Source organism: Alligator mississippiensis, chromosome 8 (genome assembly GCF_030867095.1).
Source record: "Alligator mississippiensis isolate rAllMis1 chromosome 8, rAllMis1, whole genome shotgun sequence".
Classification (NCBI taxonomy): Eukaryota; Metazoa; Chordata; order Crocodylia; family Alligatoridae; genus Alligator; species Alligator mississippiensis.
The window spans coordinates 41754216-41764298 of record NC_081831.1 but is presented as its reverse complement, the minus strand read 5'-3'; the positions used below and the strand labels follow the sequence as shown (position 1 = coordinate 41764298).

At 49.4% G+C, this 10083-nt stretch overlaps 1 long non-coding RNA gene across 1 annotated transcript; it reads right to left on the bottom strand.

Annotated features, from left to right (window-relative positions):
* Positions 1-4871: 4871 nt before the first annotated feature.
* LOC109283310 (uncharacterized) lies at positions 4872-8521 on the bottom strand. Its single transcript, XR_002090422.2, has 3 exons — positions 8243-8521; positions 5336-5480; positions 4872-5256 (listed from the first exon to the last, which is right to left on the bottom strand). It is a non-coding gene; the product is annotated as an uncharacterized LOC109283310 (long non-coding RNA).
* Between the last annotated feature and the right edge of the window lie 1562 nt (positions 8522-10083).

Here is a 10083-nt window from a genome sequence, read left to right as displayed (position 1 = left end):
CAAAGTCTTTGAAAAAATTATCAAGGCTCACATTTGCGAGAGCCTGGCAGGAAAAATTATGCTGAGGGGAAACCAGCACGGGTTCGTAGCAGGTAGATCATGCCTGACTAATCTAGTCTCTTTTTATGACCAGGTTACAAAACATCTAGATGCAGGAGTAGGGGTTGACGTCATTTACTTAGACTTCAGGAAGGCCTTCGATACGGTATCCCACACCATACTGGTGAACAAGTTAAGAGGCTGTGACTTGGATGACTACACAGTTCGGTGGGTGGCAAATTGGCTAGAGGGTCGTACCCAGAGAATCGTAGTGGATGGGTCAGTATCGACCTGGAAGGGTGTGGGCAGTGGGGTCCTGCAGGGCTCGGTCCTTGGACCGATACTCTTCAATGTCTTCATCAGCGACTTGGATGAGGGAGTGAAGTGTACTCTGTCCAAGTTTGCGGATGACACAAAACTGTGGGGAGAAGCAGGGAACAGCTGCAAGCAGACCTGGACAGGTTGGACATATGGGCACAAAACAACAGAATGCAATTCAACAAGGAGAAATGCAAAGTGTTGCACCTAGGGAGGAAAAATGTCCAGCATACCTACTGCCTAGGAAATGACCTGCTTGGAGGTACGGAAGCGGAAAGGGATCTTGGAGTCCTAGTGGACTCCAAGATGAACATGAGTCGGCAGTGTGACAAAGTCATCAGAAAAGCTAATGGCACTTTAGCGTGCATCAGCAGATGCATGACAAACAGAACCAAGGAGGTGATACTTCCCCTCTATCGGGCGCTGGTCAGACCGCAGTTGGAATACTGCATGCAGTTTTGGGCGCTGCACTTCAAGAGGGATGTGGATAACCTGGAGAGGGTCAAGAGAAGGGCCACTCGTATGTTTAAGGGCTTGCAGGCCAAGCCCTATGAGGAGAGACTAGGGCACCTGGACCTCTTCAGCCTCCACAAGAGAAGGTTGAGAGGCGACCTTGTGGCTGCCTATGAGTTCATCATGGGGGCACAGAAGGGAATTGGTGAGGCTTTACTCACCAAGGCGCCCCCGGGGGTCACAAGAAATAATGGCCACAAGCTAGCAGAGAGCAGATTTAGACTGGACATTAGGAAGAACGTCTTCACAGTTAGAGTGGCCAAAGTCTGGAATGGGCTCCCAAGGGAGGTGGTGCTTTCCCCTACCCTGGGGGTCTTCAAGAGGAGGTTAGATAGGCATCTGGCTGGGGTTATCTAAACCCAGCACTCTTTCCTGCCTATGCAGGGGGTCAGACTTGATGATCTATTGAGGTCCCCTCCGACCCTAACATCTATGAATCTATGAACCTCAGAGATCCAGCCATAGGGTAAACTTGGCAGGCTTCATGCTCTCAGCAGAGACTACCACCCTTGCAAGTTTCATCCAAATCCGACAGAAAACAACAAAGTTATAGATATTTCATTGATTCGCCTTTATACCCTATGGCTGGATCTCTGAGGCAGCCTCTTCTTAGCTCTCAGGATGGTGGAAGGGGAACAAAAGAGAGTTAATCAAAATATGAAGAACAAAGAGCAGAACAAACAATACTGGTTGGTGAAGTATAAAAGGCACCAGATACAAAACGTCAAAAACAAGAAGTATAGGGCCTAGGTACCTGGAGGTGGGGGAAAGAGGGAAAACACAATGACCCATTTCCACTGCAACAAGATTTCCTCCCTGACACTTCATTCACCCTAAATCATCCCAACCGGGACTTAAATGCAGCTCTCCCATGTGGTAGACAGAAACTCTACCACACAGCCACCAGTGCTGGTACTACTCTAAGGTGTTAGGGATCTTCACCTTCCCAGAGCCCCTGCCTCACATCAAGCTGCCTGGCCTCTTGCTGGAGGAACTGGAAGCAGGGCTGGGAACCTCTCAGGTGTCTGCTCAGATCCTTGCTGGAGCTGGGGAGCCTCTCCTGCTGGCCACAGCCTCTCATAGGGGATCCTGGAGCCCAGCGGGGAGCCTCTCCTGCTGGCTGTACGCTGTGCTGCTGAGGGTCCAACTGCTGCCTGCAGGTCCCACTCCTTCAGGCTCTTCTGGGGCAACTGCTCCAGCCCCGCGGGCTCAGCTCTTGCCAGCTCCTTGAAATTCCTTCCTTGTGGTCCCTCGCTGGTCTCTCCTGAGTCAGCTGCACTGCCCCTTTTATCCCCCTCCAGGTGACCCAAGGGGACAATCAGGGGTCATGAAGGGTGAATCTCTGGGGCCTGATTGGTGAGAAAAGGGAATCCCAAGTCCTCCAATCATCTTTTATCCTTTCAAAGCCCCTAAGCTAAATCACTACCAGCTAGCCCATCACATGGTAATAGCCGAGAGTGGGGGGGATCTCAACATTCAGGCTTTTCTTAATGAAGGTCTGCGTTGGGGCTATTTGAAACACATGCAGTTCGGATTTGGCGCATTCTTCAGACCCACGGTGAACATAGGCCATGGCAGTTAAAATATATTTCTGTTTCCTCCAGGAGAGCACCCCTTCTTTCTCCCAGTCTGTTTCTTGTTTTTTTGTGTCTGGTGGCCCTGTCAATTTACTCTCTTCTTTTTAAGGGGTTGAGGAGGTCCTGCATGTCTAGACTCTGGTGCGTCTGTCTTTCTTTTAAGGCTCTTTCTTTGAATATACACGAGGCCAGACCCCTCCTGCTTTGCCCGCTTGACCACCTTATCTAGGACAGCTTGGGAGACATAACCAATCACATCTTTGGCTATGTTTTGCGCTGCATTTTTCGCATGGAGCTTACTAATCTCCAGGCCCCTTCTCAAAAGCGGAATGGCTTTTCTAAAGAGGCTGCAAAATATGACTCCCACACCAACCCTGTACATCACGGGCACCCCCTGATATCTGGGAAGACCATACCCGGCCTGGGCTTTATAATAATTTCTGTACAAGTTAGGGTCCCCATAGTTTTTTACCATCACAATCATACTTTTACTTATTTTAAAATCTCAAAGTTTTCCAGGGCCATAGGTGAAGCTTAACAATCACCTTATCAAAGCTTAATGACACATGTTTGTTCTGATCCGTCTTTATTTCAATGCTGATTGTGTCGATGTGGTGCTGACTGATGGGTTCATAATACGGGTTGTTATATGCGATGGTGACAAACTCATTGTTGCTTCCATGGACAGGGACGTAGCGTAGCAAAGGAACCGAAAACTCCCTGACAAGCTGATGTTCCACAGTGTCCGTGAAGACATACAGCGAACTGAACCCACTGGTAATATCAGCCGTAAAGGATTTTTTTTAAAAGTGGACCTGGGTAGCAACTCCAAAATATAGGCTAATTCACCACCGGTAGAAAAAGCATAGGAGTTATTGCTGGCTTTCAGTCTAATTTTTCTGCTCACCTGATCCTAGAGCATAACTAATTCATGCGGAGTAGGATGGGTGGTAATTATATTGTTCATAAGATCCAGTAACTCTGTGATGGTTGTATAATACCCCCGAGGCAGGAGGTACTCCCATTTTTTAGTCCCAGAAATGATTTTGAAAGGGGTGTCTTTGTTGATGTTGTTCCAGCTGTGCGGGTATTGTATTTCTGTTGACCCTATCTCCCAGTTCCCCAGCAGATCCAGAGGTTTAACCAGCTGTATGGTCAAGTTCAAGCTGGTGTTCTGTGGAAAAATCCTGGCACAAGCGTTGCTGGGCAAAGTGATGTAAAAGCCACCATCACACATCTCGGCATTCTGACTGAGGTACCCGTATATGTTACAAACTTGGGAGGCTTCCACCCAGCTGTTAAATTTAGCCGGCCACCCCAACCATTTCACCAACAACCACTTCTTTCTTCCCTTTCCTTTCATTGCTAGAACTTTTTCAACCCTGTAAACTCTGTCCTGTTTGGGGTTCACTTTTTGTAGTTCTTCAGGGTAAAAAGAATGGTCAATAAGTTCATCTTCGTAATCTTTTAGGTGGTATACAGGCGTCTGCATGCATCTAAGAACTTCATGCACTATGAAAATCTCATTGGTGAATGTTTGTTCATAACCTTTTTCAAACTTCCCTTTGGTCCTAGACACCCTCACGTGGTCTCCTTTTCTAAACATGGGTGCTGCTGGTTTTATTTTGAAATAGTCCCTGTACATGGTTTTCCATACCCATGGAAAGTTTGAGAAGTTCATGTCGACATGCCTGGTGTGGACAGTTCTGTGAAAACTGTGGTTGTAGCTCTTTATAAACTCCAGTAACACATCAATGTAGTGAAAGGTGTTGTGGGCTGTAAAATACCTCCACATCTTTGATTTTAATGTTCTGTTAAACTTCCCTACCACCGCTGCTTTCACTTCACTATTTGTCACAAAATGGTGAATATTACACTGTTTTAACAGTTTGCTTAAAGACTTATTTAAAAGTTCTTTCCGCCGATCAGTCTGTAATTTTCGAGGTACTCAGCCCTCTGTAAAAATGGTTCTAAAGGCCCAAGCTATTTCACCGCCTGACTTGTCTTTTAGACCCATGGCCCAGGCCTACTTTGATAATATGTCTATCGCTGTTAAGATGAACTTAACCCCATGATTGTGCTTGGAAAACTGCTGCATATCCACCAAATCTGCCTGCCATTGCGCATCAATATCTGAAACAACAGTCTTGTTTCTTTTAAAACATCTTTTTGCCGGTTTGTGTAGGGTGTAAGCGTCCTGATCTGAAAGCCAGGCGGTCACCCCGCTTCTGTTCAGAACCTTATTGTGCCTTTTGGCAGCTTCAAAAAGTGTGTTCACCCCACCAAAACTGCCAGCTTCACCAGGAGAGTAATAAACTTCCTTTAACACAGCCTCCTGTGTAGACATGTCTGGTAACCGCTACCCCCACCCCCACCCCACGCTAACACCTGTGTGGTGCATTCAAATGCTTGAGGACATTTTTAAACCATGGTAAAGCAAGATTTATTAAGCAGGTAAGAAATACAACATTAACGAGGTCTTCAGCCTCATCTTGAACTGTTGTTCAAAACCAGGTCATGCAAGAAACCTTCTTCTGAACAGGGAGGTGGGATACATTTTATTTGAAAATAGCCCCCGAATACACCCCTGCTCGGTGACCTCCATGGGCTCGTAGCCCTGCTCAGCAATCTCCACAGGCTCAAAGCCAGGGTTAACAGTCATTGTCTTTGGACAAAAATGTTGCATCAGTCTTGGTCTCGAACTGCTCTCTTTTGGACACGAACAAAAACAGTTCACGCAAAAGACCTTTACTTTCGGCAGGGTGCCAATGTGCAGGTTTTGAAAGATCTCTATGAAGGCGTCATCTTCCTGCAAAAACATGGTTATTAACACGGGCCCAGACAGTTACAAGAAAACCATCCCCACAAAAATCATCTAAATTAGTTACCTCAGCAGAGTCTCTTGAGACAGTTGTCCACGCTCTCCATAGGCGGTTCTGATACGGACTGCTTGAGTTCTGTCATGGTCCCTGGTCTTGTTTTGGTAGACTTGGCATCCAGCTCGTGCTGCTGAATCTCCTCCATGTCTGCCCCCTGTCTCAGACAAACAGAGGGGTAGTTTGGGAAAGCAGATAGACCTGGTGGGGTTGCAGCCTAAATCCCAGCCCCTCTACTTGCTCCAATTGGTTCAGCATCATTGTGGGTGAGGTCCGAGGCCTCTGAAACCCCCGCCAATTGGTCAGGGGTGGTGGGACAAGTTGTTAGAGGGGTGACACCACCCCTCTGCCACCTCATAGGCCACACCTGTGCTCCAGGGGCTAGAGCAGTCTGGGACCTGATAGGTCATAACTGTACCATGTGATCTAGGTTGGTCCTTGCAGCATGAGGGTTTGGGCTTTGGGGGTCTGCATGGGCTGTCCTTCTGATGTCATGGACCATGTGGTGGTAGTGTCACACACCACATGACTGGGGGTCGGGGCAGAGATACTGATGTCACACACCACATGACTGGGGTCAGGGGTGGGGCTGGTGATGTCACACACCATGTGACTGGGGTCAGAGTGGGGCTGCTGATGCTGCACACCATATAAGGGGAAAGGGGTGGGGCTAAGGGGGTGGAACGTCTGGCCCTGCCCACCTGTCACATTTGCATTGAAGGGCGGTGAGCCTATATACTACTGAGAGCATGCTGGGGCCCCCACACGGTGCACAGCCCGGAGCATAGGTCCGACCCTGGAAGCTGCAGGAGGCAGCTCGGGTCCCAGGATACTTGGTGCACATAGTGGTGCATGGGGCAACCAGACCCTGGGAGCCGCATGTGGTGGCTCACGTCTGTTACCCTTGGCGTATAGCCAAGAACCCCAGTGCATGCGGTGGTGCATGGCGTCCCAAACCCTGGGAGCGGTGCCACCCTGCTCAGGTTTGCAACCCCCTCCCCAGCATGAGGCTGGGCACCTGGAAGGCATTAGTGGGGTGCAATGGAGGACCAGTGGTTCAGGTTTCAGAACCCACAGGAGGTGGCCTTAGCCCCAACGGAAGACAGAAGGCAAGGCCTGGGCATCATGACCCACACAAGGCAGCCCGAGCCCCAACAGAGGACAGAAGGCAGGGCGCTGGATGGCCCCAACAAGGACCCCAAGGCTCCGGGAACTCCTCCCAGCCTGCTCCCTGGGATCCGTGAGTACCCGGGGAACAGGTCCCCCTCCCCAGTGGGGAGGCCCTGAAAGGGGAATCCAGCAGGATCAGGGACCAGGTGGACCCATCTAGGGTTGAGGAGATACTAGGACCCTCCTTCCCCTGGGGGGGTGCCAGGGTTGCCACCTAGGGGAATGGTAAATAGTCTCTGCCACAAGGATGCCTGAAGGTCAGGAAAGACTTGCACCTCCCATGTTGTAAATAGTGATAGATAGATAGATAGATAGATAGATAGATAGATAGATAGATAGATAGATAGATAGATAGATAGATAGATAGATAGATAGATAGATGGATAGATAGATAGATAATGTTGTCATTATTTCTGTGGGTTATGTCAGTGAGTTGAGGTTTGATTGTGTTATTGTTTTTGCTCAAACTTATCTGTGGATACCTGTTTTTTTGCCCAGCTATATTTACCTGTGGTTATTATATATATTTATCTATGTTTTATAACTGTAAATATTTATATAAGTTGTATATCAATAACTATTTCCTTTTTTTAAAGGATTTTGGTAAACAGTAATAAATTTGTATTTAGTTAACTGCTTTGTCCCAGCCTGGCTCTATAGAGAAAAGAGGGAACTGCTCCCTGGTGGCAGACCCTTCTCATAGTGCTCTTGACTGCCCACCCCATCCCTTCCACTTGTGAACAGGGCACACCCCTGGGCGTACCAGGACCTACACGATTGTGTGATCCTATCTTTGTCACCAGCTGCTATATTTGTCCAAAGGCATTCTGAAATAAAATGACCCCGACCACAAGTGTGGGAAAGAGTAGCAAGCACAGAATATATTAAGAACATAAAGCCATGTCTTCATTGCCATTACCAGATTCAACAAAAACTAACTTTAGCTTCTCATGTTTAGCTTCTCATTCAGCACATTTAGGTCTTGTAAGCTAGATTAGTGGAACATTGGGACTATTAAAAGGAGAGATGATCACTAACACCTCTGGAGGGAAGAACAATGAGCCATTAAGTAAATTGACTCCTTCAGCTGTCTGAACAGTAATGCAACAGCTGCTGTACTGTGGAGCAGGAATCAAGACAGAGTGCTTTTATTTCAGTCAGAAAATCAGCTTTCCCATTTAATACATGGGCTCCAATTTGGGGGGGAAAAGATGTCTGTTTTATGCTAGAAAATATGGCATTACCTCACCTCCCAAACCTTGATTCTTCCAAAACAAGACAGGCCCATGTACACACTTCACCCAGGAGGAAAAGGATGGTAGAGCAAGCACATAACATAGGATATGTGTGTTGCTTAATGTGTGACTGAAAGTGAACAGAACATGAACAGAATGAAACAGAATGTCAATGTTGGATAGAAGATGGGAGAATGGGTGAAGAAGAGAGAGAGTCATAGATTCATAGATGTTAGGGTCGGAAGGAACCTCAACAGATCATCGAGTCCGACCCCCTGCACAGGCAGGAAAGAGTGCTGGGTCTAGATGACCCCAGCTAGATGCCTATCTAACCTCCTCTTGAAGACCCCTAGGGTAGGGGAGAGCACCACCTCTCTTGGGAGCCCGTTCCAGACCTTGGCCACTCGAACTGTGAAGAAGTTCTTCCTAATGTCCAGTCTAAATCTGCTCTCTGCTAGCTTGTGGCCATTATTTCTTGTAACCCCCGGGGGCGCCTTGGTGAATAAATACTCACCAATTCCCTTCTGTGCCCCCGTGATGAACTTATAGGCAGCCACAAGGTCGCCTCTCAACCTTCTCTTGCGGAGGCTGAAGAGGTCCAGGTGCCCCAGTCTCTCCTCATAGGGCTTGGTCTGTGTAGCAGGACACTAAGGTGCCTGCTACTGCGAGAGCCAGGAAGGCTTGTCAGGTGCTGGTCGCCAAGGCAACAAAAAGGGGGTTAATGGGTTACACCTGCCTAGCGGGCTATAAGGGGCAAGGTCTGGCTCCTATGAAGGGGGAGGGGAGTTGAGGCTAGAGGCAGTTTTTCCCTACCAGCATCCAAGACAGAAGGAGCTCCCTACCAGCAGCCAGAGAGAGAGAGAGAGAGAGGGAGAGGGAGAGGGAGAGGGAGAGGGAGAGGGAGAGGGAGAGGGAGAGAGAGGCAGGCAGGCAGGCAGGCAGGCAGGCAGGCAGGCAGGCAGGCTCCTGGAGCAATGATGTGAGGTGAAGCCTGACTGCAGGTACTGCTAGCAGGGTAAAGAGTAGCAGCTCCAAGATGTCTGAGCAATGTTATTACAGCCAAGTGGCTTAGGTTTAAGTTGTAGCCAAGAGGCTTGAGTTTATGTTGCAGTTTTGTTTAACACTGGTGGTTTGGGTGAGGCTATAAAGGGATGGAAGAGGCCTCATAGGGGACTCATGGTAGAGTGAGGACCCCAGCCCCAGTGAGGGCATGGAGTTTGGGGGTACAGACCCCAGCTCCAGAGCCCAGCCTGGGGAGAGGGCAACCTTGTAGAGGGAAGAGCCCAGCCCGGGGAGAGCCCCAGGAGAGGGGCAACCTTGCAGAGAAGGCCCCAGTGTGGGTGCGGAGAGCCCCAGGAGAGGGGCAGCATTACGGAGAAGGCCCCAGCGTGGGCGTGGAGAGCCCCAGGAGAGGGGCAGCATTACGGAGAGGCCCCAGCGTGGGCGCGGAAAGCCCCAGTGAGAGGGGCAGCATTACGGAGAGGCCCCAGCGTGGGCGCGGAGAGCCCCAGTGAGAAGGGCAGCATTACGGAGAGGCCCCAGCGAGGGCCTGGAGAACCCCAGGAGAGGGGCAGCATTACGGAGAAGCCCCAGTGAGAAGGGCAGCAGTACAAAGAAGGCCCTAGTGAGAAGGGTGGGGTACAGAGAAGGCCCGCAAGGCTTAGATACGCAGGACACCCGGAGCAAGAGAACTGTGGCCAAGTGAAGGAGAGGTAGCCTCCCTATAAAAACATATATCATCAAAGTTGTGGCTGGCGAGAATAGGAGGGTGCAAGTCCGAAGCTTGGCACAGTAGAGGAGGCGGCAAGGGCTAGCATGGCGACCCTGCCGTCCCTCCTGTTACAGTCTGCAAGCCCTTAACCATACGAGTGGCCCTTCTCTGGACCCTCTCCAGGTTGTCCACATCCCTCTTGAAGTGCGGCGCCCAAAATTGCACGCAGTATTCCAACTGCGGTCTGACCAGCGCCCGATAGAGGGGAAGTATCACCTCCTTGCTTCTGTTTGTCATGCATCTGCTGATGCACGCTAAAGTGCCATTAGCTTTTCTGATGACTTTGTCACACTGCCGACTCATGTTCATCTTGGAGTCCACTAGGACTCCAAGATCCCTTTCCGCTTCCATACCTCCAAGCAGGTCACTTCCTAGGCAGTAGGTATGCTGGACATTTTTCCTCCCTAGGTGCAGCACTTTGCATTTCTCCTTGTTGAATTGCATTCTGTTGTTTTCTGCCCATATGTCCAACATGTCCAGGTCTGCTTGTAGTTGTTCCCTGCCCTCCAGTGTGTCCACTTCTCCCCACAGTTTGCTGTCATAAGACAGCAAAGCATTTACAGTGAAATTCTGCATTAAATAAA